The 25,514-nt window shown below is 41.9% G+C and overlaps 1 protein-coding gene across 3 annotated transcripts in view; it reads right to left on the bottom strand.

Annotated features, from left to right (window-relative positions):
* The window catches only part of FHIT (fragile histidine triad diadenosine triphosphatase), a 1,399,071-nt gene that overhangs the window by 1,354,684 nt on the left and 18,873 nt on the right, over nt 1-25,514 (bottom strand). For all 3 annotated transcript variants that reach the window (XM_053220342.1, XM_053220341.1, XM_015065266.3), the window contains exon 2: nt 10,644-10,692. The gene's annotated coding sequence lies outside the window, so the exon portion shown is untranslated. The remainder of the gene's footprint in view (nt 1-10,643; nt 10,693-25,514) is intronic.

Raw genomic sequence — 25,514 nt, 5'->3', positions numbered from 1 at the left:
TCTATCCACCCCTTAAGTGGGAGAGAGGGGGCTGCAGGGACAGTCAAGGTGGCCCAGGATATGTGCAGCACAGCAGCCGGTGTGCAGGGAGAAGCAGTGGGAGAGCACATGCAGCCCGAGTCGGTCACTGTGCTTCAGGACGGAGACAATGAGAGACAATGTGGCTTATCCATGTACCTGTCCTGCTCGAGAGGGTCAACCACTTCCTGGGCCAGTGTCTCAGAAGGCTCTCAGTCCAACCTGCCCTCAAATCACTGAACTAGCTGGTGGTCTTAGAGCAAATGCTCCGTCTTGGGTTGTTTTTGTTTGGTTCGTTTCTTAAAAACAAATGATTCTGAACTGAGCGGTAGTTAGAAGGGCCAAGGCTATGACACCCTGCATGGCGGATTCCCCCTCTGGTCCTTCTTGCAGCCCTCAGCTAAAATGTCATAAACTCAAGCCCTCCCAGACCAGCAAGTATGAAGAGGTCTGCTCTGTTTTGCCTCCTGTTGCAAGAGGACTTAACTTTTAATTATATATGTGCTGTTTAGTAGTTATGACCGGTCTCCCTCCCTAGGTGTAAAATCATCAGCGGGGGCCCACATTTCTTGCACCTCCTACAGCACATTTCTGGCACATTCTAGGAGGTCAGTGGTAATGAAAGCATCAGTTAGTCAAGTACATTAGTACATACCCATTCATGCAATATACAAACAATCACTGAGTACTTAAAATTGCAAAACTTGGTCCTTTCTCCATAAGGAACTATTGACTCAAAGAAGGATATTAGGTATATATAAAGACAAGAAACACCTATGCAGCAGACACTGCTGAGGGCTTATCCAACAGCCATCCCCTCTTCTGCCTTAAAAGTAAAACTGAGGGATGCCTGGGTGGCTCAGTCAGCTAAGTTTCTTTGGCTCAGATCATGATCTCACGGTTTGTGGATTCAAGGCCCACATCCGGCTCTGCACTGATAGTGCAGAGCACGCTTGGGATTCTCTCTCCCTCTCTCTGCCCCTTCTATGCTTGCCCTCCCTTTCTCCCTCTCAAAATAAATAAATAAACTTTTAAAAAAAAAAGTAAAACTTACATTTTACTGGAGTATCCTCCCTCCACAAAGCCATATGCCCAGAGAAAGGGAGGATTAACCCAGCTCAGGGGTAAATCCTGATTAGTTTAAGAACGGGATGCGTTATAGCTGCTCAGATATCATCTCTTTAGCCCCTAAGGCAGCCAGGTAGAACAGGGTCAAGACAGCCAGACAGACCCCACTCACACCCCCAACACAGGCACACGCATGCACATACCCATACACAAGCCACGTCCAATTATGAGCAGCCTCGGGCACCTGGGTGGCTCAGTGGGTTGGGCATCCGACTTCGGCTCAGGTCATGATCTCACAGTTGGTGGGTTTGAGCCCCGTGTCCAGCTCCGTGCTGACAGCTCAGATCCTGGAACCTGCTTCAAATTCTGTGTCTCCTCCTCTCTCTGCCCCTCCCCTGCTGATGCTCTGTCTCTGTCTGTCTCTCAATAATGAATAAACGTTAAAAAAATTTCAAGTATGAGCAGCCTCTTCTGTTTACTTAATGTGCTGACCAAACATTATCATTTTCTACGTGTACCATGACAAGAACAAATTTAGATTGGAAAGCACCAATCTAACCCAATCAAGGTAATCCCACCCCATGTGCCTGTGTATGATTTAGAAAGGAGTATGTGGCTGCAATCAGCCAAATGTCACCTAAGGAGAAGCCTGCTAGAGGGGTTACAGGGAAGGCCCCTTGTTTTTAAAACAGGATACAAAGAATAGTTTCTTATGCCAAGGGATGCTACCATTAGTAGAGATGACTCCCCAGAATGAAGCAGCCATCTTAGAACCGTTAAGGCACCTTGGTCTGAGGACCAAGTCAAAACCGTGAAGATGGCAGAGGAAAAAGGCAAGAAATGAAGACTTTAATAACATTGTTGAGCCACTGAATTAACAGAGCCTGGAGTTGCTCTGTTGGGATATCTTGTTCCTTGACATAATTCATTTTCCTTATTCCTATGGCTTTTATTTTGTGTTCAAATGCAAGTTGGTAGAGAAATTCACAAAAGAAGTGACAATGCTTAGCAATCTGTCAACAGCTTAGTGCTGAAATCCTCTCCCTACAGCACAGTGACAACCATCAAAGGCACCCTGGTGGGACCCCAGTTGCTTGGCACCAGGGAAAAGTAGATTGAGGCTGGATTCCAGACATTCAGAGCCCAGGTTTTATAATGCCTTCCTATCAATCATGACATGCGTGGGGCTCAGCAAGTAGATATGGAGAGGGTGGGAAGCTTTTTTTTTCCTTAATTCTTTTATTGTTTAAACCATTTTGAGTTGACTTTCTGATTATGTGTAGCCAAAAGCATCTTGACTGATAAATCTATCTTCATATAATTAGCAACAAATTTATATGACCTCCTTGGAGCAAAAGACTCAGGAGAAAATGGTGCAGAGATACATAGTCCTGCCCACATTCCTCCAAATCTTCAAATGATGGGTCTTAAGTGAATTTCTCCCAAAGAGGTAGATAATTGAAAGGCCAGGAAAAGAATTAACCGTGCGATCATCTGATGCTCTCTCCATCATCAGAGTCATAAAGAACACCACAAATGCTGAAGCATCACCTTGTCTCAGTGGGGGGGGGGGCAGCATATTTTAAGCATACCAACTCGTACTTTTCATTATGCTTTCAGTATAGTTCCCTTTCTGATCTCAAGAACTTCAACAGAGCTTCCAGTCCCTTTGTCCCAAAGCAGAGAGTACTAGAGGGCAATCTCTCAACCAAATCTGGCCCCCGCTAAGGATTTTTTTTTCGACAGCCTAAATTCATGGAGGGGTACGTGCTAGACACTAGCAGAAAAAGACAACGATAAAAACAAATTTGGATCATGTTGTTTAAAACAGTTGTTTCCTTTAACCTTGTTTGGGTGGGACTGGACCTTCCTACTACTGGGGAGAAGCTGGAGGTTTTCCAGTTCCTTGAAGTAGTAGAGGCTGGCACTCTGTTCCCAGGTAGATCTCTAGAGAGGCAACAGGACTTTTGGTGGGGATGGTGAGAAGATGCTGGGAAAATGAATACTGGGTCCATGAAATCCAAAAGAGCCCAACCTCCTTTGGAGAGCACAGCAGGGCCACCCAACATTGCTTGGAAGAGGAACCTCCTAGAATAGCCAGCATGGACTAAGAAACAGAAGGTCTTTTCTTGAATGTTCTGTTTGCAGGGGCCAAGGGAAGGCATGCCCAAGATGGGCAAGTCTGAGTATTTTCAGTTAAAAAGCAATCGAGGGGTGCCTGGCTGGCTTCTGATTTCGGGTCAGGTCGTGATCTCGCAGTTCGGGAGATCAGGCCCAAGTCGGTCTCTGAGCTGGCAGTGCAGAGCTTGCTTGGGATTCTCTCCCTGTCTCTCTCTGCCCCTCCCCAGCTCCTGTTCTATCTATCTCTCAAAATAAATAAATAAACATTTTTTTTAGAAAGGCAATTGAAACCCAGAGGATTTGCCGCAAGCTCTTTTCCTAGTAGACTGGAACAAAGTCAGTCCTGTTTCATCAAAGTCCTTTCTGTGTCCCATTGTTTCTGAGTGGCCCAGCAAACATTTGTTTACCCCATATTTACTCTTTTTCATCTTCCTGTGAATTATATTCCTTCCCTTTTGAGTCCCAGACCCCCACGCCCTTCTCAAGTCAGAATGATACATATACTTCATTTTGCCTGACTGTTTTTGGAATCTCCATGTCTATGTGGATTCTCCATATGGATAAAATTAAATTTGTTTCCCTCTTGTTAATCTGTCTCATATCAATTTGATTCTTAGTCTTGCCAGAAGGTCCTTGAATAGAACGGGGCATTCTTGCTCCCCGACATGTGCTATGGCAGACGTGTAACACTTCTGTATCAATGACACTAAGTGAGCAGACACCCCAAACACCACCAAGATAGAACTTCCCAACATTTTGAGGGGGAAAATGTAATGAGGTATGTACGTATGCATGATTAAAATTCAGGCATGCAACATTCAAAACAAGTTTTCAGAATTAAACCTTTAAATCAGAATGCAAAGTCGGTTTGTATTTTTAATTGGCTTGACATGTCATGAGCTCCCAAAGGACACCACATTGCCGACAATCCCCACCAGTTATTCAGTATATTCCTGCAAGTCCTGCTACCTTAGAAAGGGAAAATTAATTGTAAGATAGACAGTTCCATAGCTGGTGGACATTACTGAATATTTTCAAAAGCATTCAAATAAAAGGCAACAAGAGAATGCTTTTATTTTAATTCTGTCTAAATAATGCCACACCCCTTCATGGGAAATGGACTATATTTACCTCAATGTGCTATGAATTAGTGAAGACTGCATATAAAGAAACCAAGTGCCCTATATGCATGGCACTTTAAATGGTTCAGATTCCCAAATAATACAAAAGCATTTTCAAGTCACACATGGGATATGAAGTGAAAATGTTCTTGGAGGAAATCTTCTCTAATAATACTTACCTACTTCAGAGGGTGCTGGGAAGCTCTATTAACACCAACAGAATACTTTTAGATCTTCAAATAAAAGGACTATAGAAATGCAAAGTATTATTATTATAGTTCTGAAATAATTTCACACCTAGGGATGAGAAAACCCCAGGCCAAATTTTAGTGCTTCTCTCCTGCCTGATAAACAAGAAATGCCACAAGCTGGGGGGGGGGGGGGGGGGGGGGGGAGAGAGGGGGGGTGGAAAGCAAATAGAACAAAGACATCAAAGTTTCTCTTTTCCTTGAGCTTTCTATTTCCTCCAGAAGTCATTTTAGGGGACTCAGGGAAAAAAAAAATGAGTCCGTTTAAGGTCAGGGTTAAGTACAGAGACAATATTCTCATTGCCTTTTTTTTTTTTTAAATCCAGATAAAGTAACCACCAACTGAGGTGAAAAAAATACACCTGTCCACTTCTATGGGGCATAGTTCCTCCAAAAGCACTGGCCAAACTTAAAAATGGCCTGATAAATCATTACCTGAATCACCTACCAGTACGATCTCACCTAGGAGGTCAGAAAGCAGCTGCTTTAACCAACAGCAGGATTTCTACTTAGCCACTGAGAGCACAAGACGGTCATTCATGGCCGCTGATGGAGGTGGTGGTGATGTTGCTGGTGGTCATGATGGGGAGGATGGTGATGACAGTAATGATAGGACATTAAGAAGAAAAGTTCTCAAACCCTGCTTGTCAATGGGATCATCTGTGGAGCTTTTTAAACGACAGGTTCCTGGTCCCCATTTCAGATCTACTGATTTTGAATCTGAAGAAAGACCTCAAGTCTTCATTTTGTTTTATTTTAACATGGCCATTAGGATAACAACTGAAGTGACAGTGCTTGCAAATCATGTCATGATTAAGAATACAGGCTGTGTAGGGGCGCCTGGTGTTTCAGTTGGTGAGGGTCTTTGGCTCAGGTCATGATCTCACAGTACACGGGTTCAAGCCCCGCGTCGGGCTCTGTGCTGACAGCTCAGAGGCTGGAGCCTGCTTCAGATTCTGTGTCTCCCTCTCTCTCTCTGCCCCTCCCAGGCTTGTACTCTGTCTCTCTCTCTCTCTCTCTCTCAAAAATAAATAAAAGCATTACAAAAAAAAAAAAAAAAAAAAGAATGCAGGCTTTGTAGACAGACTGGCTGTAATCTAATCCCAATTCTGACACTTACGAGCTGTCTGACGGAGCAAAATACTTCAACCTTAAGCCTCAATTTATGCAACTATAAAATGGAAATGCCGTTACTAGCCACACCTCATAAGGAAGATGCCTAGGAAAGTAAGCAACTTTTGAAAGCTTATCTTAATTCCAAGGAAGACCAAAAGTTACATGTTAAAGAAAACAGTGCTAACCAGACCAATGTGATAAGTATTACATACTGATTTAAACAAAAATTGTGAAAGAATTGTGTTAAGAGGCTATGGGGACCAGAAGCAGTGAGGGTGGGGAGTGTCAAAGAGCTATTGCTCACACTGATACAGCAGGAAAACACAGTATAAGCACATTATTTGCAAACAGAGATAAACACCGGAAGTACCAGAACTGAAAGTTGCCCACTGGGGGGTGGGCGTTGGAAGGGTGGGAGAAATGCAGGAGGAGGCAGGTGTTGCATTTTTCGATATTTGCTTTTTAGTGCTGTTTTATTCAAACCATGTACATAAGCTGCTTTGACAAAAATAAAAATGAATTTTAAAAGATAATTCATAACATGTATAATATTATATGTCTTCACATACTAGGGTTAACATAAGCTTTTTCAGTCGACCCAAACCTGCTTTTTAGAAACTGATGGCTATAATCCCTCCAAATGCACCACCAAAATATCTAGTTCTTGAAAGTGTGCCGTCACCACCTACTATGTCCCTGGCGCACTGGAAGTTCTAAAAAGGCATTTGCTGAATTGAACTGAAGATGGCAGAAAGACATGTAAGTATAAAGAAAGAAGTTCCTCTGTGCCATCAAGGTCACATCAGGAAAGAGGCAGCAGCTTCACCTGGGGTGTTTGAGGTGAATGGAATAAAGGGTGTGGGAAAGGGTAAGGGAAGCCAGAAAGGACAGTCCAGTACCGTGCAGTTAGCAAAAACAAAACTGTCGCTCCCCCAGACTTAAAGGGGCAAGGAGAAGGAGCAGTTCCCAGAGAGCAGCGGGAGCTTTAGCCACAGAAGAGGGGCCCTTGGCAGGAACTGTGGCCCTCCTTAGAGGGTTATAGTCACTACCAACCAAAGTGTGGCAAGGAAGGTAGGGAATAATATTCTAACCTTGAATTCTCGGATTTTCACCCAGTGCCTTCCATGGGCTAATGCAAGAAAAAGCGGGAGAGCTAGGAAGCCCAGGTAATGCTGACAACAGAGGTTAGCCCCCTGGGGCACAGAGCCTTTCAGAGGAGCAAGAAGTTGGAGGCACAGAGAACATCCAGCACAAGCAGTAGGCAGAGTTCTGTTTTTATTTTTTATTTTCTTGAAGTGTATTTATTTTTGATAGAGAGAGAGAGACAGAGCGCGAGCAGGGGAGGGGCAGAGAGAGAGAGACACAGAATCCGAAGCAGACTCCAGGCTCTGAGCCGTCGGCACAGAGCTTGACTCAGGGCTCAAACTCACACACCTTGAGATCATGACCTGAGCCAAAGTCAGGTACTCAACCAACTGAGCCACCCAAGTGCCCCTGGTTTTATCTTTGGTTTTAAATTTAAGTCCCTTTTCTACTCAGCCTTCTAAAAAAAAAATAATAACAAATAAAAAGTAAAAAGCCCTTGATTTTTCAATGTGTTTAATAAATATAAGTGGCATCATCATCATCACCTAACACACTGATGTCACGCAGCATTTGACAGCTGGCTAAGCACTTTCACACACGTTGCCTTTATGTCATCCCTCAAAACAGCTCTATGCGGTAGACAGGGCAAGGCTTACCCTGATTTTACAGGTGAGGTTAAGACCTTAAGAAAAGTTAGGTATTTTGCCCAGAATCATAAAGTTACCAAGAGCAGAGCCCAAGCTCTTAACGATTCAGTTAGGGCTCTTTCCACCCATACAATGCTGTCAAGCTACTTATTCACAGTGAGGAGTGCACAATTGATGTTCCTGTGGAAAAAAAAAATCATCAACCAACTTTGTTCTAGGCACTGCACAGAACACAGAAACAGTCAACAAACAAGACACCAGGGGAAATGGAGCCCACTTGCCCATTCCGTTGTCAAGAAACCACAAGCAATGCCAGAGACGAAAATAATTGAGTTTTCAATCACATTTTACACATCATTGAAAAGAAGGTGTTCAGTAGGGCAAGAAAAGTGTTCAACAGAGGAATAAAAACTCAGGGAAAAGCAGAAGAATATCTCACAAGTTTTGTTTTGGGAGGCTGGAGTAGGCAGAAGGAAATCACAGTCCCTTTACAAGCCACCTGCCACAGAGAGATCAGGGCCCCAGAAACTGGAGGGAAGACCTCTCTGCTTCTCTTGCCCTTTCCACCTCTACCCCTGCATATACACACATCCTTTGAGAGCTCAGAAAAGCAGCCACAAGTGACTTCTTTGTGCCGAACAAAGGAGTAGTGGGAAGTCCAGCAAAATAGCCCATTTTTGAAATACTAATTGAGAACTCTGCATCTTTTGTGACCTACTGCAAAATGTTCAGTTACTTGCCCATGAGGGAAGAAAGTAATGAATGGTATTTTAATTGTAAACCTCCAGACATCCTCCATTTATTCCAAATCTAGCTCCCTGATGTGTAAGCTACTCTACCAGTTTAGGCTTCTGTAGTTGCAAAGCAGTAGAAGCCAGTTGGCTAATTTGAGGATTATTGGAAGGAAACTAGGGACTCAGCAAATCCAAGGCAGACTGGAAACTAAGGCTTAGCAACCATCAGTCACCGAGACAGACATGGAGACTGGGGAACGGGAAGAGCTAAGGTGGTCCCAGAGTGGAGTAGATATTTTCAGAGCAGAATGCCAACTTGGAAAAATGAGAAGAATGCCGCAGCTCAAGATTCAACTTGTACACGAGCACCCACCTAACCAAGCTGGTGATCACGCCCCCAGCCCTAGGCTGAGTGTAGACTCCTGGTTACAGTTCCATTAATCAAATCACCTTAAAAGGAAATAAAGGTGCTGTCAGGAAGGGGAAACACATAAATACTGGGAAAGAAAGCAGAAGGACAGAGAAGTCCCTCTATACTTACCAAGACTCCCTTCAAAAATTCCTTAAGAATCTAACTAGCTAGCAGTTAGATCACTAATTTCTTAAGACGACATTAATTAGTAATTGTCTACACACAGCCAAAGAAAGTGTTTACCCTGACGCCTACAAACCTTCAACCTGACAACATTTTACTTCCAGAGGTCTCACGTCTCACACAATCTGAAAGCTCTCTTTTCGTGTGAAAAGAGAAGGCAGAATTTGTCCTTCTCTAGGCACGACATGCTCTTCAGAAACATCCTGAAGCATCCAAAAAGCACAGACTTGTCAAAATGTCTGATGAATACATTCAGAAGGGTGCTGATTTGATGACAATGACGATGATGGGAATATTAGGAAGAGCGGCTACAACTAACATGTACTGAGTAGTTGTCATGGGCCAGGACAGAGTAATCCATCTACCCTCTGCAACACCCTATGAGGAAAACAGTATTATTACCTCCTTTTCACAAACTAGGAAACTGAGACACAGAGCGGGTAAATAACGCATCCGTGGTCCAATAGCTAATAAAGGCCAAACCGGGACTGAACCCATGTCTGACTCCAGAATACCAATTTAACAACAGATTTTTGCTGAGAGCAGAGGAAATGGACTGTGCTGGGTGAAAACCTTCTCCAAGAGAAATGTGAGCCCCATAACTGTACCTAAAGATCGCAAGGTTCTCAAGATTGCTACAATATCACCAACTCCAAAAATTGATGAGAATTTATTTCTAAGAAGCTATCAAGATGTGGTGCAACGGTCCAGAGATAGGCGGAGTTATATGGCTGAAAGCCATTACAGAAGAAGTCCAGGCCAACCAGCTTTCATGGGCTGGAGTTTAGTCATCCCAAAGCAAATCCTCAAAACCGTGTTTTTATAGCTCGTTTTGATCATTTCAAGAGAAGTTTTCTCCAATTTGCCTATAAAATTCTTCTTCACCCTCAAAATAAACATTAAAAACTCAGACCCAGAAGTAGATCTGTCATAAAGTTGGGAATAACTTAAAATATAAGGTAAATCAAAATGGCTTTTCAACTTTAACTAAAGTGGTCACGGTCATGATTGCTGTAATAAAAACGACAGGAAAAAAACCTAAAATTGTCAAAAACATAATTGATGATGAAAACAAATGGAAAATTATGGCATATTTCACCCTGGCCACCAAAGACTCTTGATGAAACTGCAGCCCTATAATTCCCCAGAATGAATTCTTTAAATTAAAATACTTCATGCAGAACAGAAATTAAACAATGAATCAAAGAACAATGCCATGTAGTGGTATGCGTATAAATATACTTAGCAAAGAGGAAACAATTACATTTTTCCATGTAAAAAACCAACTCGATTTTAATGTGTCACAGAAAGGTGCTAGGTACTTTTCCCATTGCTTCCCACTTGGAAGTTCATTTCCGGTAACTCACTTAGGGTCCACAGAGACTGGGCAGGATGAAATTAGCTACACCAAACTGGCTGGCTTTCTCCTTCCTACAAAACTAGGTCCTCCACGCAACTGCACAACTGACTTGCGTGATAAATTTCATCCAGCCCAATTCAAATGCCACTCTGCATTTTAGTTTAAATGCTTTATTTGGCCAGCTGGTTTTATTTAACCATCGACTAGAAGCAGTACGAGTGCATTCTTTTTCCATCTAGCATTAATCTTAGTAAACTTAGCTCCAGTGGAATGTCTTAACTGCTGAGAAGAAAGCAAAAGTCAGCAAGCATACAATTGCATTTGGCTACCCTCAGCACATCATTTTATTTCCTCCTGCTCTCTGCTAACTATTGCTCAGCACTTTTGCCTAAGAGGGAGGACAAGCAGGTGGTTAAGGAAGTTGTCCTGTCAGCTATATCTTTAATCCAAGTGTTTAAATCTCTGAATAAAAGAAAAATCAATGTTGTAAAGGCAATGTTTGTCAAGGCCATGTAATAAATACACTTACCTTTACAGACTGTTCTCAATGGATTTTCCTCCTTTGCTGAGCTTCAAAGCTACAAAGAGATAAAAATGAAAGTAGTGAGTTATCTGCGAGTAAAACACCAAACATTTTCTCTCCGAGTCTCCAAGTAGAATCTCCATATGCCATGGTATGTGGTGCTGGCCGAAGAATCCACTGATAAAACCCATGCCTTGTACCTCCCTCACAAAGAGGCCGATAAAAGACACCGTCATCAAGTGAAAACAGTGCACACATCTATCCAGAATTGAATCACAAAAACTGGCCAGACCTACAGTGTTTTGGGTTGTGAACTCCTCAACAGAATGGGAATGGTTTATAAAGTGCAGAGATGAAAATGGAATTAAACGTTATGCAGCACACACAGTCTGACCAGGCATTTTATTTGCTTACTTCTTTCATTGTCATCTTTCTTGCACACTCGACTTCCATTTCTCTGCCAAGTTTTACGTGGGGAAGCCTGTTCCATATACACAAGGTGCATGGCCTTTTCAATCTAGACCTCGCCACTTGTTCCCATGAGTACACATGTGCAAGCTGACAGGCGCAGTCCCCTTTCTCACAGTAGAGAAAAGCCCCCCAAACGGAGGAAACCCCACTTGACATTTCAAATAAAAATCTGACTTGTTAAATTAAACTTCCTGTGACTAAACCATGCCACATACTGAGCACACACGGGTCCACATGACAAGAGGTGTGGTACATTATGGTTTTTTTTTTTTCTTAAATGTTTATTTTATTCTTGAGAGAGAGACAGCACAAGCAAGGAAGGGACACAGAAAGAGGGGAACAGAGAATCTGAAGCAGGCTCGGTGCTAACAGCAGAGAACCCAATGTGGGGCTCAAACTTGGGAACCACAAGATCATGACCTGGGCCAAAGTCAGACATTTAACCAACTGAGCCACCTAGGCGCCCACGTTCTAGTTGTTAAACAATATGGCAGTCCACCCTTATTGGAGGTTTCACTTTCTGTGTTTTCAGTTACCACCAGTCAACAGTGGTCTGGAAGTAGATGATCCTGCTACTGACAAATTGTCAGAAGGTCAAAGTAGCCTAAGGCCACTCATGGTGCCTACGTCATTCACCTCACTTCACTGCATCTCGCCAGCCTCTTATCATCTCACGTCATCACAGGAAGGGTGAGTACAGCACAATGAGATATTCTGAGGGAGATCAGAACTGTTGCTCATCTCTTACTACGCCTAACTTATACACCAAAAAAACATAGTATATACAGGGTTTGGTATCCACAGTTTCAGACATCCAATCGGGGTGTCAGAATGCACCCTCAGTCAATAAGCAGGGATCTACTGTAGTAATAACATTTCAAGGGGCTGATTCTATATCAGTACATCATTACTCATATGATGACTCCATGTGGTCAAAAATAATGGAAATATTGCCTCTTTCTGTCATTCTCAGCTAGGTCCCAACATCCCCTACAGGTGTAATAGTTGGCAATGGCCAAGTAATTCATGGTTTTCCCATGGTTCTTTCTCTTTTCCGTCAGTGCCCTAAGTACCTGCATTATTAGCTCTTACCAAAGAACCTAATACCACTGATGCATGACCACTAAAGAACATAACCAAACTTGGGCTGTGATGTAAATCTTGGAATATTAATGCAGGAGATAAAGACCCTCTATGAGACAACATCAGAAATTTCCCCTTCCCCCTGTATTACATGGATTGCAATAGATTTGGGGGAAACATAATTTGGAGAAGACTAGATAAAATAGTATAATACTGCATTTTGCAAAATATAAGAGATTTGTGGTCTGACAACTGCCTTTCCATTTTAAACACACAGAAATGCTAAACAAAATATGATGATAATTTAAATACATATATATCCAAATAGTCAAGTTCAAAAGAAAGGGAGAAGACAAATATGAAAAGAAAATGAATGTAAATTTTTGAGAATGAGACATGAATCCTCTTGAAAAAAAGCACCCCAAGACCTCAGCAAGATAAATAAAAGCAAATACACAGGTAGATACATCAGAAAGAAACCACAAAACACCAGAGATAGAAAGTCTTAAAGTCAATCAGAGAGAAAAAACAGACTCCTTGCAAAACAACTTGTCATCAGCAAAAACAAAAGCAAGGCAGCAACGGAATAACATGTTCAAAGTACTAAGGGGGAAAAAAGTTCAACAAAAATTCTATAACCATGCTAAACCAATTATCATGCAAGAATGACAAAGAAATAAGGACATTTTTCAGGGGGGAAACAGACTGTTTTCTGTTTACAGTAGTGGACTTTTGCTGAAAGAAATACTAAAAGACATAATTGAATAAAAAGGAATTGAACCCAGATGGAAGGAATGAGTATCAAAAAGCAATGGTAAACAAAGAAATTAGCAAGCATGATGGTTAATCTAGTTAATTTAATAATAAATAATGGGTATTGAATAATAATTACTAAGCCTTGGTTGTAAAAAACCAACAACAATTTTTAGGGTTTGCAAATAACGAGAAATGAATGGTTGGCCATAATTATATGGAATAAGTGAGGGGAATGAATTGCTTAGAAGGAAGAAACAGATACTGATAAATTGTTAAAGATATGCATTAAAGTTACCGACCAACTGTTAAGGATAACCAGCATTTCTTGCTCTATGTATATAACCAAAGACACCCTTGCATAGATGCTCACAGAGATGCATACAAGAATGTTTAGAGCATCATTGCTAGAATGCCAAGAACTCCTGAAAACAACCCAAACATCTATCAACAGTACAATGAATACATACATTTTTACAGTCTTACAATAGGGTATTATACAGCTTGGAAAAATCAGTGAAATAGTTACACACATCAACATCTATGTCTCTCAAAAATATGATATAAAACAAAGAAGCAAGTCATAGAAGACTAAATATATTATTCCATATATACAACACATTCAAAATGACAAAAATACACACTGTCTTGTTTTAGAATACAACAAAAGTGCCAAAAACCATAAAGAAAAGCAAAGGAGTGATTTACACAGAATTCAGGCTACATTTAGCTTGAGGGCAAGGGAGGAGATATAATAAGAAGCATTGGGGAAGATTCTGGAATATGGTAATGCTCTATTTCTTGGCCAGGAGAGAGGTATCTCTATGTTCAGTTTATTATTTTCCATAATAATTATAATATAGTACAATAACTATAAACAACTGTAAATATGCACTTCCAAAAATTATTTTGTATGTATGCTCTATTTCACAATTTTAAAACATGTACGAGTAATCAAAAGTACAGAAATGTCCAAACCAACTAAGGGAACAATATAGCGAACAGAAAACTCAGCCAATTCTCTACAGAAGACTGGAATGGAAGCAAGCAAGAAGCAAAGGAAAGCACAATGCGTAGAAAATACAAAAGGAAATATTTAAAATAAGTTCAAATATGTCACTAATCAGAGTAAATGGACTAAGTACATCTGTTAAAATAAATTTTTTAAATGGATATTTTTAAACTTTGCTATATGATGTTTACAAGAAACACACCTAAAACATAAAGAGAGTCTGAAAGGAAAAGTATAGAAAACTATACACCAAGCAAACAGGAACCAAAAGAAAGCTGAGACCTTCACTGGGGCTGTCAGCTGAAATACCTACATGTGGCCTCTCCATGTGCCTTGAGTCCCCCAACATGGTGGCTGGGTTCCAAGGGCAAGAGTTCCCAGAGAGGGAGTCAGGCAGAAGCTGTATTCTTTATGGCCTAGGCTTGGAAGTCACTTGAACACCATTTACATTTAACACCATTTGTGACAGGGCACTCACAAACCCCCATGGAAACTCAAGGAGAGAGAAGAAAGGCTCCAACTCTTGGCAGGAGGAATATTGGTCAGTGCTCAGTGAGAAGAGCACACGGGACTGGATAGATGTGTTGGTGTGACCACCTGTGGAAAATGTAACCTGCCACGGCATTCTTTGCAAGTACACGTAGAGCATAAGCCACACTGACCACATGTTAGGCCCCAAAGGTAGTCTTCGCAAACATCAAAAAACAGATACCAATCAAAGTTCTCTGATCACGGTACATTAAAGTTAGATGTCAATTATGAAATCATATTTTAAAAACCTGTGTTTGAATATTATAATCTTCAGGACAGTTTCCCTTGCAGAGCTGGGGTTGGACGAGACCACTGAACGAATCCCACTGCACAAGGATTCTCATCTGAAGCCCAAATCACCACTTTGGTTGTGGATATATTGAACTTGAGGTGCCTGAGAACTATGTAAAAGAAATGTCCAGGTAGGGAGTTGGATACGTGTCTCTGTGACTCAGAGAGGAGGTTTGGAAATGGTGAGTTATCCAGACGTAGGAAGTAATGTGATGTGAGTATGGATGTGGCTATCCAGGGAGACGGTACCAAGTAGGAAGGGAAGATCTGGTCCTTGAGGATTTTCAACATTTAACACCTGTGTTGAGGAGGATGCTGCCCATATAGGAGAGAGAATAGTTGCCAGAGAAGTAAAACAGAAACCAGTAAGTGTCACAGAAAGGTCAAGTGATAAAAATACTAAAAATGCCCAGCGTGAAGGTCACTGAGGAGCCCAGTGAAAACTTGGACTAGTTGAGACAGAATTCAGTTGGGAGTTAGTTACGAAATAAGTGGAAATTAAAATGAAGACAAATAAGGACAAATTGTAGACATGTTTGGGTGTGAAGGAGAGGAGAGAAAATACCAACAGGAAGTAGATAAAGGACAATGAGAGTTTCTTTGTATAGTTTATAAACGGGGAAAAACCTGAGTGTCAGGGTGATGAGAAGATCCAGTTGAGACTAAGAGGCTAAAAGCAGAAGAGCAAGAGAGGGTAACCAGTGATACAGGTTCCCAGAACGTCAAAAGGGATAAGTGGTGAGACTGGTCTTCCAAAAGAACTTTGGGCTCATCCTGGTCATGTAATGCCTTGTGACAGGCATGCATGGGATTGCCTCAACTTATTACTTTCTCCTGCATGTATGTTTTATCACCTTGATTTGCATCTAAACTCTTCAAGACCCAGGACCTTCATTGTTCAAAGCAACCTCACCTGCCCGTGCATTGTGAGCCCCAGATTCTATACCTGCACCAAATCCTCCTTCGGTAAATACTTGTGGAGTAGACAAGTACACGTGGATTCTACAGTCTTCGTGTACACCTCTGGCACCCGAGCATTTTCCACATAGGTCTACGTATCCAAAGCAGGAGCAGGTCAGGATCAGAAAATTCTGGTTTCAATGCCCAAAGTACACATCTCTGGACAAAAGTCAGGAATACCTACCCAAAGTAGTCCTCTCCTTCCCACGTTTGCCTTGACCCAAAAATCCAAGGACCTAAACTTCTCTAGGCCATGAAGACATGTTTACCTGCAGCTACAATGCGATATGCCACTTCCTACTCCCCTCAGGCCTAGCTCATCCCCATTTTGTTCTAGAGCAGACAGACTCTGTCTGACCTCATATGACCCTCATATGACCTCTTGCAAGACAGACTAGCTTTTGATCAATCCAAATAGGTTTGGACTTCAGCTGCTCCTAAAAGACATAAAAATGGAAGCAGAGCAGTACGGGCCAGTTAATACACTGATTTATCTTGGTGGTTTTTCAGAGGACAGACACCTAGAAAGTCTTCACCAACCCTAAGCCCCTCACTCCATGACCCAGCCCCCAGCCCCCTGAAAAACCAGTCAGCATGTAAACAAGCATCATTCTCAAATAGAGAAACCTTCTTTGCGATTCATCGTCTCCCAATTGAAACCTAGGTCTGGGAACCATTCAACTGCACCTTAACACGGCCAGGAACTGAGGGATTTCCCCCCATTGTTTGCATTCTGCAGCCCTCGCCTGACCTGACTGCCACAGGAAGGGATTGGTTATTGACCTTTAAGTCTTTAACAATTACCTACGTATCTGGGAAAGAAGTCTGTTCAGTCGGGAATGAAGACCAGACACAAGAATGAAGACACTGAATAAAATCAGCCCTTGTTTTCCTTCTTAGGCTACGTTTGGTGAGCTGTTACTGCCGACAAATTATTGCAACATCCTTTCAAATGATAGCCAATTTTCAACTCAGAGAAGATTCTTAAACCTTTTTCAATGTATCGGTGAAAACCAGGCAGCTGGAAAACATAGCCCTGGTTAAATGACCTGATGATGAATGGATATTTTAAACACATGGAATTATTTGTAAATCTGCATACTGATTTAAACACTCACAAAAAACAGCAGCAAGGACACTAGAAACTTGACATTTCTCAGGTATATTCCTAGAAGTTTTATTTCAGTTTGTATGTATGTATTTCTATTAGAATTTCTAATTCAGAATCTGTGAAACTGATATATTTAGAGTTCAGAGGGGTGGTTAGAATAATTCTTAGTTTTGTTATTCACCTAGAAAGCTGAGCAATACTGTCAAAATACATATGGAAGTCTTTCCACTAGACCTTAAGTTCAACAAAGATACAGACAACATCTATCTTGTTCTGCACTGAATCTACATCCTCTACAACAGTATCTGGCACATAACACACACTCAATAAAATTCGCTAAATAAAGGAATATTGTAAGTTTGCTTTACTATTAAAATTGAAAATTCTTTTTTATTAAAGATCTGTTTTTGAAAGAGAGCATGCGAGTGCAAGTGGGGGAGGGGCAGAGGGAGAGGGAGGGAGAGAATCTCAGGCAGACTCCATGCTCAGCACAGAGCTTCATGCAGGGCTCGAGACTGTGAGATCATGACCTGAACCAAAAGCAGGAGTCAGACACTAAGCCACTCAGGCATCCCAAGATTTTTTTATTTTCTAAGTAATCTCTACACCCAACATGGGGCTTGAACTCATATGCCAAGATTGAGAACCACACACTTCACCAACTGAGCCAGCCAGGGGTCCCTAAAATTGAAAATTCTTAAGTTAGGGTTAATTTTGTTTATTTTTGTTCTTTTTTTTTCTCCTTTTCTTTATTTGTACCCTAGGGCTTTCGTAAGATGAGAAGATCTCTCTATACAGAAGCCTACACTTCTGTGGCCACACACACACACACACACACACACACATACACACACACACACACCCCACACCATCGCCACACCTGTTCAATGCTGTCATATTTGCCAGACATCGGAAAAGCAAATTTGCCCAGAATATGAGCTCTGGAAAATCATCAGGTGACGTCCAAGGAGCTGCATACCAATCAGCCAATAATTAGCATGTTAAAATTCAGAGAGCTAGTGACGAATCAAATTGCATGAAATCTCGGGGAGCATGACCCTGGCCAGGTTAGTGCCCTGGCTATGGGAAGGCAGTGGCATTGTCTGACCAGCCAGACAGGACTGGGAAGTACCATGGCCACTCTAATCCCAGGGGGAGACACTCTGACAATGTGACATTTGCACAGGGATGCCCTAACGTGGCCCCAGTATGTTTCCTCAAAATGGGATGACATTTCAAGTCAAACAGCTCTGATCCCAATAGTACAAACCCTCCCCAAACTCGAATATAACCTGATTTTGAGAAAAACAGGGTCATCTCAGAGAGAAACTGGGGTTGCCCAGAAGCAATGTAAAAATAATCAATTTTTAAGGAAGGTCAAACCAGATATTCAGTGTTTAACCTCATTTGTTATCATTCCATCATTACATAGACCTCAGAGAGCCTTAGTCTAAAAACCAGTTCTCATTTGAGCAAAATCCTGTTCCCGGAGCATCCACACTGGATACTTTTTAATGAATGCTGAAGCCAGTTACAAAATTGAGCTACCAAAAGGTGTGGAGAGTGACTGTTAGTGCACTGTGTCCTCACCAAACCCCTGCTGTCTGGAACTGCTGTCCACATGCGAGTCTGTCCAAGGATGTATGGCCACTGCTGTTCCTGCTGCTTCCAGCCTATCTAAGGTCACCTTTCTTACATGGCTGATTCATTCTAAAGGAAGAAACACAGAGGTTGGAGAACACCAACTCCCCATTTTGGTTTCTGCAGTGCCCATACGCCTGGGGGAACACACTTAAAAAGAGTCCAGGATGAAGGGCCCATCCTCTAACCAGGCCCACCCAGCTCTTGGGGTAAATGCTCTGCCTCCACCACATGGCCTGTGTGTGCCTGGTTGGAATATGTTCCCACTCCAAGCCAACGGTGACTGGCCCACCAGCTCCCCCCCACCCCATTCCACTACAGGGTCAGGCAGCAGCCTGTGCTCCTCCTGGCTCGTGGCCCGATGCTCCAATAGCCCAGCTACGTCACTGTGGAGAGGGAGTCTGGTTGTGCCCTCCTCTGAACTCTCCATCTGGAAGATTCTCTGGCCTCCTTCCCTCTCATTTTTAATCTGACAGACACTGCTGGACAGGGAAACTCAGAGCACACCAAAGTTCATTTTCCCTTCCCTGCTTCTCGGCTGGCTTAATCACAGGGGCAGAACGAGGTTGGCGTGGACCGGGATGCCAGGAATTAAATGAGGGTCCCTGACCACTGGATCGAATTAGTCCTGCCTTCTAAAGTCTTAATTAGTCTTCCTCTGCCTGGCACACCCACTTGCCTTTGGAAAACAGGAAGGTGGCAGAGTAAGATGCCATGTTCACAGCAAGTATTCCACAAAATATTGGTTGAGAAGGACGGTCGCAAATGCCTGCTGGCTCAGGGCTTTGCAACAACAGTCAGTTTTGAGGTCTGGGCCCCAGCGGCAAGATTTCTGCTCCCCTTTCTAATGCAAACTGTTTTGCAGTGTTACCCTGAGTGATATTCAGACCCTAGCTCAATTTGGAAGCAAAATGATCTTAACAAACAGTGGCAGACTTACAGATAGGCTGCTGAGTCTGGGGACCAAAATAAAGGACAAAATGAAGAAAAAAAAAGAAAGTGAAGGATTGATGGCAAATGGAGAGAGGAAAACGAACAAAGAGAAATGAGGAGGATTTCGGGACTACATACTTGAGCTCTACTACTCCGAAATGAGCTGTGAACATACCAAGGACCCAGGGGTGGAAGCAATGTGGGGGAGATCACAGAAAGGAGACAGAGCAACAAATTTGGGGATTTTGATGCTGGTACAGATTCGGGGCTAGCGGTGAAATAGATGCAACAGTAAGTAACGTTTGAGAGGTTTCAAAAGACAATGAGTCTTAATTCCCTTCTGTTTTGCACCTCTTGAATTAAAGTGAGACACCAAAATTTGCTATTTTTCTAAGAGGACATTGACAGATACAATGGAAACTCTGAATACATTTTTTCCCTCTGCATTCATTATCTCTGGCCCTTATCCACAGGCCTACTGCAGACTAAATTGGATTCTGGATCACTGGTACTGAGGCGCTGCAATTAATTAACAATAAAAACATAATATTTATACCCAGGCCTAACAACATCTGACATTTAAACTATTCTGCCAGTCGGGCAAATTCCATTCGACAAATTTTCATTTTAATGAACATGACAGGCCATGGTTTACATGATAGGCCAAGGAGCAGGACGGAGTTGATCTCCTGGCATGGGTTCTCAAGGCCTGGCCACGCTGCAGGAGAAACAAGCTGGGGAACTGTCAGAGAAACAGAAATACCAGATCCCCGGTCCCACGCAGACAGACCAAGAACACACGGCCCACAACAAAGATCCTAGCAGGCAACTGTCCTTGTTTCCTGTGCAGGCTCAACGTTAAATACCTCCTGCTCCTTATGATCCACTGGATAATTTTCCTATCTTCGGGCTGCTGACATTTTCTTTGGGGCACGAAAATCCCTTAGTCCTTCCTAATTAAAAAGTGATAAACGTTTTGCAAGGCGTCCAATAATGTGCAAAGTACACAAGAGTTGGAACTGATGCAGCTTTCTCAGTTGGCACAAGACTGGCCTTCCGTGTTTTGCCAGATGGTGTATCTCAGTAAGTCCCCAATCCCTGACTCAAGTGAGGGGCATTGTCAATATGATGCTGAAGCAGAGACTATCTTTAAATGCTATCTTATTTTACATTATACCAATGCCAAAGGCCTAACATTTTTTTTTCCTTGCTGGAACTTTCACAGCTAAAGAAGTTTTCATTTTTCTGTGACTCATTAGTCAAGCCAACAGGAAGGAGATGGTAGAGATGAGGGGGAAAAAATTTCAATTCCCTAAGAACCATGTAAATTCGCTGGAAACCAACATTAGAGACCAGATCTCCCAGCCTGACCTCTTAACACTCCTCTGTGGGTTACGGGTCACAGGACCCTGGGTGAGATGGTGTAGAGTTCTCCAAACCTGTCTTCACTACCCCAAAAATGTGGATGTAAAGGACAGAGTTATGGATGAAAAATGCAAAGGAGGGCAAGGCAATTAGACAGAAGCATAACAGATATGGGAAAGAGCCAGTAGAAAACTAACAACAAAATGTCAGTAGAAGCCTTTCTTATTGGAAAGGCCATATATTTCTAGTTCAGTTATCTAAAACAGTCTTTATCCTAGCTTTTAAATCAATTCAAAGGAAATGAAATAAAGGTCCAATTTAAAAGTAAGACTTCTTTGGAATACGGATTTGGTTCTTGGGTTCCAATTTCAGCAATTGAAACAGCCACCTTCATGGCGACTTGTCTTCAAACTGTAGCTCTGAATATATCCAAAATGGTGCCAATGTTCCATGTGTATGGTCATGATACCAGAACATTAAATCTTGAAAAGATAACAGCATTCCCACTGTTATAACCCAATTTGGAATTATTACTGGTTTCAGTTAAGGTGACAACCCACATGTAGCGAGTAAACATATACACATGTACACACAAAGGTTACAGTCATCATCACACATTTGAGGACATTACATCCATTCCCTCATATATAACATTAGGAGAAAAGTGCTATTCAGAACTCTATTGCACACTGAGGAAAGGGTAATTAGAGATAATTGGCCTCCCGAAGAGGTGAGGTCCAAGGTCATAGGCAGGTAAAGTGGCAGAGTTGAGGTACCAATCCAAGCCCCAGCCAAAGCTCTACACAACACAGTGCATATGATGGCATCCGCAAGGGAGACGGCATGAAAGAATTGATTCTTTTGGCAATAGTCAAAATATCTTTTAAATATCAGGTATAAAACATTTTCAGCCCACCAGATGCTTATTTAATTTTAAAAAATCAATTTTTATGGAGCTGCTATGTTTGTTAATGCCTGGTTATGTTCCTGAAAAAGAAAAGCCTTACGGAGAAAAAGATGCATTTCTTAAAGTTGGGAAGAAAAGCAAAACCCTAACTAGATTGAACTGAAAATGTTTGACATTACACAAATGAACAGAATCTATAACTTTAACATGCCTTTGCGGGAGGCATGTTCTAAAATGGTCGTATCAAATTCAGAACACAAAAGACTTAACATGCTTACTGTCGTAAACAAAGGCATTTGGTTAAATGAAAGTTCCATCAAAGCTTAATAACCAAATTCAAGTGAACACAAAGTAAAGGGTTATATACTTTCTGCGGTTTCTGTAATAGCTAATCTAATAATGGTAAATGGAGGGTTATTGTTGATTCTTTTGCCTCTGTGTCATAAATTAGATAAAGCAACCTGGCAGTTACAGTACTTTGGAGTTTTATTTGACTAAGTGATTTTAAAGCTATCTCAAAATATAACAAAGCCATGACTTGAATGATTGCTGAACTGCACCTTGCTTTCCATCACCACGTTAGTACTTCTGACCAATGTTAAGTAAGTAAAAAGCTTCCTGTGAACTAAAACTATTCTGTAAAGCTCCGTAACTGACCATTTAGAAGGCAAAGTGTCATTGATGCAGTATCATCTGACATTCTGTTTCACCAGGGCCAAGCTTGTAAAATATAAACTATAAGAGCGGTCAAGGGTTATTTGTTTTCTGATGCAAAACTTGGGAACAGTAGAATTTCTCTGGCTAATGATTTTTCATAGCACATTTCCAATTTTCTACCACAGTTTATTGATCTGGAATACTAAAACAGTTTTCTTCCCTAGCTACAGAACATACAAAGCCCGAGCCCTAGGTCCCATGGGTTGTACGCCAAAGGTAATGGTGGTGGCCTCTCATCGGGTGGCTGAGGAGTGGCAACACGAACCAAGGCGTTTTCCTTACTGAAAGAATGTTCTGGTCGAATACTAGGCCTTTTGATAACAGGAAACACTCCCCTCGCCTCTGCACTTGGAGAGGAGACTCGACACCTGCAGTTGTGAGAGCCGATGGGTTGCCCTTCACAAAAGCAGTCTATTTTCCTACATTTTCCCCTTGTGCCCTGATATGGTTACTTTCAATTACCCTGATAGCCCAGGAAGAAAAATATCCCTCTCTCCATATTTCATTCACATAATAAGAATCTGCAAGCTGTTCTGTATGACAGATGAGGACTGTGAGCTGAAGCAACTTGTTCCGCCTGTCAGCCTCCAAGAACCCACAGCAATGAGATACAATCGTGATGACATTACTAGAGAAGAAGTGGGTCAAATACATGGTCACTTTAAAACAGAATGTCAACTGTTCTTTCCACTCCAGTAATTTGATGCAGTGGTCCCCTCTCCCTCCCCAAAAAAACAGAAAGAAGAGAAAACAGTACTTACCGCCATTAGCGTGCGCCTGAACATGTACGCGCACACAAGTACATGGATGCAACTATTGTTAAAAGCATTGTTCCTTGGGGTACCTGGGTGGCGCAGTTGGTTGGGCGTCCCACTTCAGCCAGGTCATGATCTCACAGTCCGGGAGTTCGAGCCCCGCGTCAGGCTCTGGGCTGATGGCTCAGAGCCTGGAGCCTGTTTCTGATTCTGTGTCTCCCTCTCTCTCTGCCCCTCCCCCGTTCATGCTCTGTCTCTCTCTGTTCCAAAAATAAATAAACGTTGAAAAAAAAATTTTTTTTTTAAAAAAAAGCATTGTTCCTATAAGCCCTTAAATGACTTTTCCAGCCTCTGACCAATCAGTCAACAAAACTTTTTCTAGTGTCTACTATGAGCCAGACACTAAACTAGGTAGAGTGTTGAAAAGAGGCATAGACCCTGACTTGCAGAGTTTACAGTGTGGGGTAAAGGACACACATTAACAAAGCGATTGAAATGGACGCAATGAAGGCTGCAAGTGAAGTTCAAGGTACTGAGGGGGCTTACAAAATAACTAACCAAGTCTTGTGGGTCAGAAAAAAATTTCCCTGTGGAAGAGACATTTAAGCTAAGGTGTCAAGTAGAATTAGTAGCTGGGTAAGAGGTGAGAGGGAAGAGTCCCAAGCACAGGGCCTTTGTTTTCAAAATGTTTCCTTTCAAAGAAACCAAGGCCTCAAGATGCAGTAGAAAGTACAATGGAATAGGGGAAGCCATGAAGTCCACCACTGGGAGTCAGCATCTTTTCACTGTTTTAACCCCTCTTTTAAAAACGTAATTAAAAGAAACATTTTAGGAGTGCCTAGGCAGCTCAGTCAGTTAAGCACCTGACTCTTGATTTCAGCTTAGGTCATGATCTCATGGTTCATGAGTTCTAGCCCTGCTTTGTGCTGACAGTGCAGAGCCTGCTTGGGATTTTCTCTTTCCCTCTCTCTGCCCCTCCCTCGCTTGCGCTCTCTCACGATCTCTCAAATAAAATTTTAAAAACCTTAAAAATAAATAAAAGAAACATTTTGGAAAGCACTAGTATGCCTCAGTCCTATCTTACCACATAAGGGCAAAAGTTAATCATAACCACGTCTTCTTGCTGATCTAAATATTAAGGTAGATTTTACCTAAAAAAAAAATCTAATTGATCTTGAGTGTGCTGGTTAAAGCCCATGGGTTATTTTAAAAAAACATGTTTTGACAGCAGTGAAACTTGCAGCACGTACAACACTAAGAGTCTAAATGTGTTCAGGGTACAAGAACATGAAAATTAACACAAGCAGTGGTAAATGTGGTTTATAAAAAAAAAAAAAAAGAAAAAAAAGAAAGAAAGAAAAAGACTCCACCAATGATATTCCCCTATGGTGGAAATTAAGAAGGAAGAGGTTCTCTTCTCTAATATTTGGTCATGAAAATCCATGAAATTTGTTCTTGCAAAAAAAACTGCTTTGGATCATCATTCATCCCTCTTACAGCACACAACTTTTTTTCATGGGTTTAACAACTTGGAACAGAGAGGGAAAACTGGATTTATTCATAAGAATGCTTGCCCTTTCCACTAAACCCCAACGTGTGACGATTGGACTATTTTCTTTCCAATCTCAAAATGCATCCTCAGAATCCAAAATCAATCAAAATTGCATTTAACTGAGTGCTGAATTTGGCCCTAAAAACTCAATGACCGACTAGGGCTACTGGTATAGGGAGTTTGTTGTTGTTGTTGTTTTATGTTTTTATGTACTAATTACCAGCAATTACTTTAGCAGTTGCTCTAAAATGAACACAAGCCAGGGCTACTTTTATTTGTTTGTTTCTTTGTTTTTAATGTTTATTTATTTTGGAGAGAGGCAGAGACAGGGTGTGGGCCGGGGAGGGGCAGAGAGAGAGGGAGACACAATCTGAAGCAGACTCCAGGCTCTGAGCTGTCAGCACAGAACCCAATGCAGGGCTCAAATCCATGAACCATGAGATCATGACCTGAGCTGAAGTCAGACGCTTAACCGACTGAGCCACCCAGGCGCCCCTGTTTGTTTGTTTTATATTAATAGTTTCAGGTGTACAATATAGTGATTCAACAATTCTATACATTACTCAGTGCTCATCATGATAAATGTGCTCTTAATCCCCCTTCACCTATTTCACCCATCCCCCCCACCCACCTCCCCTCTGCTAACCATCAGTTTGGTCTCTATAATTAAGAGCCTATTGTTGGATTCAGCTCTTTTTTTGTTTTGTTTCTTAAATTCCACATATGAGTGAGATCATATGGTATTTGTTTTCCTCTGACTTATTTCACTTAGTATTATACCCTCTAGGTCCATCC

This window comes from Acinonyx jubatus, chromosome A2, assembly GCF_027475565.1.
Source record: "Acinonyx jubatus isolate Ajub_Pintada_27869175 chromosome A2, VMU_Ajub_asm_v1.0, whole genome shotgun sequence".
Lineage (NCBI taxonomy): Eukaryota > Metazoa > Chordata > Mammalia > Carnivora > Felidae > Acinonyx > Acinonyx jubatus.
Note: the sequence above shows the minus strand (reverse complement) of the source record. Positions and strands in the feature narration are given on the sequence as shown.